This window comes from Opisthorchis viverrini (genome assembly GCF_000715545.1).
Source record: "Opisthorchis viverrini unplaced genomic scaffold opera_v5_24, whole genome shotgun sequence".
Lineage (NCBI taxonomy): Eukaryota > Metazoa > Platyhelminthes > Trematoda > Opisthorchiida > Opisthorchiidae > Opisthorchis > Opisthorchis viverrini.
Genome location: NW_008751680.1, coordinates 832,753 through 842,022, shown reverse-complemented (window position 1 = coordinate 842,022; position 9,270 = coordinate 832,753).

Genomic DNA, 9,270 nt, shown 5'->3' with positions numbered 1-9,270 from the left:
AAATACTGCAAAAACCATCGTGCAGCTTAACATAAACTGATTTCATTAGTTGCTTTATAAAATAAAACCAAATGGCTAAAAACAGAACTTGGGGCCTGAGCAACATTGAAAATAATAGTGCACGTTAATTTACGGAGACTTTTATTTCGGCAGCGATAGAGCAGAGATGCTAGAATCCAATTGGTTCTCTAGTACCCCGGCACCGAAAGTGGAACATAAAATTGATGAATTTACCACCCCATCAGAAGAAAGACTTGCACTTTCGTCACCGGAGCCAGAGTGTTATTACAACAGATTCACCTACAGCGATTGTTTCGGTTATCAGTTTTTTGACTTCTTGGTGCGACTGAACCTGATGGAACAACGCTCCACCCGACGTAGCCTGCGGGGTCATGCTGAAGCACAAGCAGGTCCTTCAATTCTAGGTAAGGTAGGCTGCTCCGGAAAAGGCTGGAGAGCTTTTTTGTATGCATGCTTCTGATCAAGACACCATGGTCGCTTGCCTGCAGAGGATGCTATGAACTCACGAATTTTCAGAGAAAATGGACGCAATCAACATCATAGCGGGGCTTTCCTGCAGCCGGTTTGACGGCCGAACCTGGGCACACCTGGAAGAACAGACAGGCAGAAAAATAACACTACCAAGACATACGTGAATACGTTTGAGGGATAGCTGTGCAGACATTTGCTGTACAGCATGCAAAGCTCATTGCCACGTCGTTCGATACAATACGATCCCTTAGAAATCGGTGGTCAACGGAACTAGTCAGCAAGTCAGAAATTCTGGAAAGGCCAAATTTTGGGCGCTCCGGCCTTTATCTGGATTGAGATCCACTACCATTGATCACCGACACAGTCTTTATGTGTGGGCGCGCAGGAGCTCCATCCCGGACCACCTACTACTTATTGCCGTCTGTGGGGTCTTGTTCTCTAGTAAATGCGGTCTTCACTTCATTGGTATTGCTTGGGCGCATCAAAAGACGATGGCGGTGGTTTTGAAACGGGTACAAAGGGGTAATCCTCGCTCCCGTGAGTTTAGGTTGGAGAACCGGCTGTGACGGATGGGTAAAAGATCTAAGGAAACAACTGTGATTGAGGTTGCTCAATACTAAGAACGAAATAACCCGTGAACGACTAGGAGAAATCAGTGGAGGATAGCCACATTTGCTGATGGAAGGGGCTCGTGAAATAACTAGCACAGATTTCAACCACCTGTGGAAACCTACGGGTTAGCACCAGTAGCTATACATCTGTCAAATTAGATTTGACCCACATTTTTAGTCTCGACACTTTGACAGTTCAGTCTCGGAGGTCTTGTGCATGGACGCCTCGTAATGAGTAGACGGGCCACGGTTGAAGAGTAGCTGTTGCCCACAGGGAATTTTCGCTGCCTTCAATGGTGCAGTGTTCGCAAATCATATTCTCGTTTGGGCTGTTCGGCTCGCCGAAGCGCTTGTAAAACATGCTCAAGATAGTGGAGGTGGTGCATTCGTTATCGTAAGCTACTACTTACGTCCTTCAGACGCTTACTGGTCACACTTCCATAGTTGAACACCCCTGGTTGTGCGTGGACAGCCCTTGCGGGCGATGTAAAAAATGAATTCCGGAAAAACAGGGCGCAGTATTTTCAAGTTGTGGAGGAATCCGTGCGCTGTAATGAGAAAAAACAAACCTAGTATGCGGCTTTATTTAGATGGGCTATGCGATCAAACGTGTCATCTGGTGATAGATGGTTCCTTCAGCCGAAACAGATTTTATGCGAATAATATGAGCATTTTATTAGCCCTACAAATATGAGCATAGCGTAGTATGACAACACAGGCAAACACAAGTCTGGCAGCCTGTAACTGTGCCATCGATTTATCCGTATTTAATTCATGTTTTTCGCCCATCATCTTCCAGAACAAGCTGAAAAATTTACACGCAGGGACTCATCATCATCACCATCGACGGCATGACATCAATGTTCAACATCGATGCTTCACTGCCGTACAAACATGATTTATTTGAAATCCTTGTTTTAAAGAAAAGAATATAGGTGGATAGGAGGGGACTTAGTGCTAGTTTAACACAATCATTTCAAGGTGCCCACACCTCCAGACATTCACTCAGGCAATCAGGACAGAAACTGACAACAAGAATGCCATTGACATCGGTTGGCAGCCATATCTTGCAGTGTCTCCAACCAGGCACAGCGAGGATCGCGCGGTCCCCATCCTGGAAGGCTAGTAGCACCGACAGCACCCAACGTTTCGTGATCTCCTTCATACTCCTCTGCCAAGTCAAGGGTTCGCCACCTATCAGATTCCATTATCCTAAGGTGGACATGGAAAACAGCACTCTTCTCGGCAAACGGTGACCCGACATACGCAACACATGTCCCAACGAACGCAGCTTCTGGTGCTGGACACATTCTTCAATGGAAGTACCTGTTGCACAACCAAAAGCACGCTTTCTAACACGTAGGAACTAGCTTTTGACTTTCTAAAAAACGTATGTGATAAGAATCCCGGTACCCACAAAATCTGTGATCAGGAAGGCGTGCAGCTTGTGTGAGATTTCCCATAAATGGCCACATCAAAAGAACTCACAAAAACCACTTTGTTGTGCACGTGTTTCACTGGAGGTCACAGTTTCATGGAAATGTCGCATCAATGAAACATACCGCACTCCGGCGGAGCCCGTGTAGCATTTATGCGCCTCAAACGACTGCGACGCCACAACCGTCCGCTTTCGCGAAGCGTCTCCACGACTGCGGGCATATCATTTACCACGATGGAAACAAACTCTCAGACACTTGACCGGTGGAAACGTTCACAGTTTCGGGCAATAGTTGAAAAGATACTGTGTTGAGTGCCTTCCATAACTCATCGACTACAAATTGCCGGACTCCAGGCAGTGGTGCTTGTAAACCAAGGGAGCACTGAAAGCGCGCAACTTTTCTTCGGCTAGGCGCCCTATGACAAGCAGTTGATTGCTTGAAAGCCGCCAATTTCTTGGCAATCGTCTCGGAGTCGAGCCCGCACCTGGCTGCGTTTTGGGAGCGTGACTTCAGAAATCGAAGGCGCACCAAAATGTGCAAATATTGACTAATTCAAACGAACTTAACCTAAGTAGAGTGGATTGGATAGCTTTATTTGAGCATATAATCTGCCCAAATAGCAGTTGTCTGTCGCGATCACACTATCAACGCGTCTTTAGGACGCATGCATAGAAAATCTCAGAAATGCGTCAGAACCATTCGCTGGCGCTTTTTTCCTCTACCGGTACGCAGACGGCAATGTACTGTAATAAATTCAAGCACCCGAGAATCCGCTCGCTAGAAGTGGACCCAGATTATTTTTGGAGAGCTTACGGGTTTTTTGAAGTTGCGGCTTCTATGTTGAGTTGGTCTAATCCGTTAGCGTGTTTTGGTGATATGTTGCTCATGGCATTTTGTTTAGGTAAGCAAAATTTCAGGGTCTGCGATTCGTTTTCATTACCAGTCTACTCGATAATACACTTATGCTTACTGTGGCATTCTTCACAAGTGTGATAACATCCACAGAATGCCCATTGCAGATCCACGCAGAATAATATTGGAATAACATTTGCATGCGCAAAAACCCTCAAACGCAATAAAGTAGTTGAATTTGTCCACCAAACATCGGCACAACACCATACTTTGGAGGGCTCGCGTCCCATGCAGTATAATGGTGAAGGAGAATATGTTTTGGTGATTGTTGCTCATGGCATTTTGTTTAGGTAAGCAAAATTTCAGGGTCTGCGATTCGTTTTCATTACCAGTCTACTCGATAATACACTTATGCTTACTGTGGCATTCTTCACAAGTGTGATAACATCCACAGAATGCCCATTGCAGATCCACGCAGAATAATATTGGAATAACATTTGCATGCGCAAAAACCCTCAAACGCAATAAAGTAGTTGAATTTGTCCACCAAACATCGGCACAACACCATACTTTGGAGGGCTCGCGTCCCATGCAGTATAATGGTGAAGGAGAATATGATTCACCGAGCAGTATTGATGGTAGTGTGCAGCTCTGTAGATGATCTCCATTCTGTGGCGTGCCTAACTAATCAGCAAATAGTGTAGCGCTATAAAATAACTGCATATTAAGTAACAGAATATTAATATCTTTCACACTGGAAATAAGCACCCTCCTTAAATAGAACATAATCGATCATAACTACGCTGGCGGAAACTGAGACCACTGCCGGTCATCAATGATAAACCAATGTGCTGTGGCCCAAATTGGTTACATAATCCAACTTCCAGACCCGTGCCTGTATGCGGCCTTAATAATGTGGCTTCATCTATGCATAGTAACCTGATTCAGTGGCTAACGATTGCTCGTCATACTGATAACTGTACGCGCTGTTACTTTTCATCGTTACCTATAGTAAACACCAGACCAGTATCTATGCAGGCCGATGAACATGGGGCATAATCTATGTTCGATACCCTAATCTAACGGCCAAGGACGGCCCGTCATATCCAGAACTGTACGTGATGCCGCACTCCTTGGCTACTTATCGTTAAGTCATCCGTCTGCCAAGCTCGTGCCTGAAACATACGCAGCCACCCATAGCGAATTATGTTTGTATTCATTGGCTGCATCGGTATAAACGCACTTTATCGTCAATCTCGTTCTCAGTTTCAGAAAACTGGTTTGACTCGGTGGAGCTTCTGAAGGGAAAATGCGTAACCGGTTACAGCTGGTGTACACCTTCCGCAAAGGCACTGGAAACATATATTTAGACAAAGTTGTGGTGGCTAACTCACTGAATGCTCGATAATTCCTGTTGTCCAAAGTTTGCGACCGGTGTGAACGCTGTAGCTGAAGCCTTTCTGTTATAATAATAATAGTTTTATTCCCCAACTTGCATGAAAGATGCCAAATGAGGCATGACTTGGTCGTCACAAGCTGAGCGCGGCAGGCAACACCACAACATTAAGGAAAGTGCAACTGACTTGGCATGCTCATTACATGAAAAGACGTAAGTTATTCGGGAAGAATATGCATTATTGGGCCCAGCGAAGTTAAACCTTAAGAGGGATATGTACCAGTCAGTCGTAAAGCCAAAGCTTGAGCCTTGAAATTTAAGGAACTCATGAGCCTTTAAATACGCGCGAGGACCTGGTGTGTGGACGGGTACTTGATGCCAGGTCTGTTCTTAAGATCATTAGTCTAAACTTCCGGTCACTACTACTTCCAGACGCTGATCTTGTATTATATTAAGAGCAAGGACTCCACCGTCCTTATAAATGCGAGTAACCATCTAATACCCAATTGCAGTAGCACTGTCACCAACCAGGGCAACTTTCTAGGAAACCGATCAACTAACGTGCCTGTATTTGTGATTACCCGGATTCTGGTACACATAAAAACTTCCACATTCCCGACGCACGTAACATGTTGGACGCTACGCACGATTTTAAGTTATCCTGAGACTTTATTCCATGTCAGTCACACAGGTATGGACATCATCAAACCCATCTCTGAAGTCGAACTATTGCTACCCATCTTCACTTCCACAACCATGTCAACAATACCCTAATAGATGAGCTTCCAAGGCAGCCACACCTGATGCAATCCAACTGCCTGAAGTAATGATGATAATCTAACTGGAGACCGCAAGGTATATTACATCTCATTGCCCAGGAAAAATATCTCTCAAACCACTTTCAAATAACATAAACCTCCACAGTGCCACTATTTCCGCCTCTGTCCACCAAGTGGTCGACTGACCCAGACTACACATAACCTATCTCCTCTCGAGCCTTGTAAGCCCACATATGCTATACCCGATTGATCACTTGGACCTAACCACTGCACCATCTGGTGCTGGATGCATTCTTCAATGAAGTCCCCGTTGCACAACAAAAAATAGCTTTCCAATTGTCTCTTTACAGATTCGCTGACACGGATTTATAGGAGCTATGGTTCCAACACCTGAAGACATTCTAGTTCCGCCGATCGAACGGGCCCAGACTTACAGCCATACGACAAAGCAACCCGTGATGCGGCCTGCTATATTCGTTTCTTGATATTCACGGATAAGCCACCTTGACGCCACAGTTGTTTAAAAGTAGCAAACGCCATCCGAGATTTGTAGATTGGTGCATTGACCTTATTAGTGCACAGGTAATGATAGCCATAATATCAATCAGAAGGTGTGTGTGCACTAATAGAAGTTTTTAAAATGGTTGAGACACGTATAAAATAAATACAATGTGAAATGGGAGCAAGTCAAAAGGAAACTTATCGTATGTGAGAGTCCCTTGGTGAAAGTCCGGATGGCGGTAACGTGTGTTCTCCGCAGTTTGGCTGCTACATGTGTTCCATGATTGTCCGTGGAATTGTGGAGAGGTTGACGTCCTGCTCCCTGCGCGCGCGCGAATCTGTGTGTCCTGATTGGGTTCGGTTTCCCTTTATGTAGGTTCCAGTGCGTATACGTGGGCGCGTCGGCATATGAGTGGTTGCTACGCCGACTAGGCGGTGCAGACGATCGATGCCCAATGAGTCAGCTTAATGCGACGTGTTTGTGCGTATGAGAAAAAAGACAAGCCTCGCGATCCAGTGAGCGACTGTGAGTTGAACAGTCAGACTGGGTCGCTTAAACCTCGTCCGCCACACTACATTTAGAACTAAAACAATTTCGGATGTACACAACACGCTCCACAAATCCACGTGCCTCTCTTTGGACTGTGGGCGGCGTGTCCAGTGACTGCATGTCCACGAGCATGACATTGTGGGTGCAAAGTGCATACAAAAAGACGAAGTGAATATAGTTTGTTCAGCTCCTCTTCTTTGGAGTGGAAAAGGATGTTGTCTACGTATTCCAGATCTATAAGTCTTCCTTCGGGGGGTATCTGAACACCGAAGATTCGCAGACATTTTAGCGGTTGACTCATCAACTTATCGCTCGTGAAATTAGCAAGAATAGAGACACAGGGCACCCCAGAGGGCCACGAAGCTTTTGGGGAGCTCTACTTTTGTTTCGTACCGTTTTCGGCTGTCTCTCATCTAACCGCAACGATGCGAAAAACTGCACGGTTGACAACTTGCCCCTGTAGTGGTCTGGCTACCCAATCCAGAGGGCCAGCTTTTGGGGAGCTCTACTTTTGTTTCGTACCGTTTTCGGCTGTCTCTCATCTAACCGCAACGATGCGAAAAACTGCACGCACGACAACTTGCCCCTGTAGTGGTCTGGCTACCCAATAAGTTAGTTTACCAGGAGTGTGTGGCAAAGAAATAAAAATAATAACGCTAAGTTGGGTATACAAAAATATAAATCAGATGGAACTGACTCGCTAACAATTGTTCTCTTTAAAATAGTTCGTCGTTGGCCCAGGCCAGCGAACAAACAATAATTCAATTATGTTGGTCCAGAGGTCTTCTTCTGAACAGTTTCCACATATAATAGATTCCGGATGTGTCTGAAATGTTTTGGTGCCAGAGTTAGTACATGAGACTCGCGAATGACCGCTGCAAGCGCGAACGAAATCAGAAGAGAGTCGAAGTGCGTGACCATGCTTGTATTCTGTGAAATTGTACATGTGCGCGTTTTATGTAGCACTTTGTATTTAAACAAAAAACGATTATGCAATTGACGAAATACGTAGTGTTATAATGTAAGCAAAATGAAGGTACAAAACGCCACACTACTCCCCCAATAGGCCGTTGACCATCAAAAGGGAAAACGCTCGAATAACTAAAGTAACGAATCACAAGTTGCTAACTTCAAGTTTCGTAATCAGCTAAATGCTGAGGGAAACGGACGCGTCGTCCTGAACGACTAGTGGAAGGAATGAGGTTGGCGGGAGGGATATCTCGGGTAGGTGTGGGTGTTGTTGGGATAGCAGGATTGCTGGATGTGGTCGTGGGTGCTTCAATGTAGGCAGGTTTCAGACGACCATTGGAGACGGTATCATGCTTTCCGCTTCTCTCTAAAACATAGTATTTGGAGTGACGTTCGATAACCTTAAATGGGCCATCACAACAGGGTTGGAGGGTTTTCCTCGTTGCTTCATGTCGGACAAACACAAAAGATGTAGAAGAGAGATGTGTTGAGATGTGTTCTGTTCGGGTTGACCGTCTGGTCGGTGTCGCACGAAGTTCGGACATATGCTGTTTCAGACGGGTGACGAATGTGACGGGTTCTTCGGGCCAGAAGGGAAAACCAGTTCACCGGGTAAACGTAAAGTCGTATCGTACACTAGTTCGGCTGGTGAACAGTAGAGATCCTCCTTAATAGTGGAGCGAATAGCAAGCAAAATGAGGGGTAAAGAAGAGGACCATGAAGATGGATTCATTTGGGCAGTCAATGCAGCCTTTAGATAGCGATGGAAACGCTCAACCAAACCTTTGGAACAGGGGCGATACTCGGTAGTCGATATGTGATGGAAACCGAAGTGTAGAAAACTCACGGAAGAGATTACACTGAAATTGTGAACCGCGATCGGTAGTAACGGTGGAAGGTATACCAAAATTACTCGCCCAGTGATGCAAAAATGAAAAACCAACCTTTTCAGCTGAAGTATTTGAAATGGGTACAGCTAGTGGCCAACGGGTAAAACGAACAATCACGGTGAGAATATGCGTGAAACCATTTGATGGGGAAACTCGCCCAGGCAAAAATGAAAAACCAACCTTTTCAGCTGAAGTATTTGAAATGGGTACAGCTAGTGGCCAACGGGTAAAACGATCAATCAATCAAGCTTTGACAGGCACTGTTTGGCCCAGGATGTCAGGTCCTTATTCATGAAGGGCCATACAAAGCGTGCACTAATCAACTCCTGGTTGCTCTGCTCTGATGATGAGAATCCATGAAAGTAGTCGAAAACAACGCGTTGAAAAGCTTCGGGGACGATTGGGCGAGCTGATCCCGTGGACGTATCACAAAAAATGGTTCCGGATTGGAGGGGTAAGGGAACTGAAGAGACTTGAAATGAAGGGAACAATAGAATGGGCAAAAAATAGGATCAGTGTTTTGAAGGTTCGCCAGCTTGGCTAGGTCCAACTGCGTGGAAGGGTGAAGAGCGTTGATGTCAGGACGGGATAGGGCATCTGCGACGAAATTGTCCAAACCTGGAGTGTACCCAATGTCGGTAGTGAACTGTGATATATAGTCGAGAGGGCGTATCTCCCGTGGCGAATATTGATCAGGCTTGGCGTTGAAGGCATAGGTGGGTGGCTTATGGTCGGTTTGAATGGTGAATGATCTACCCTATAACAAGTGCCGGAAATGGCGAATAGCAAGG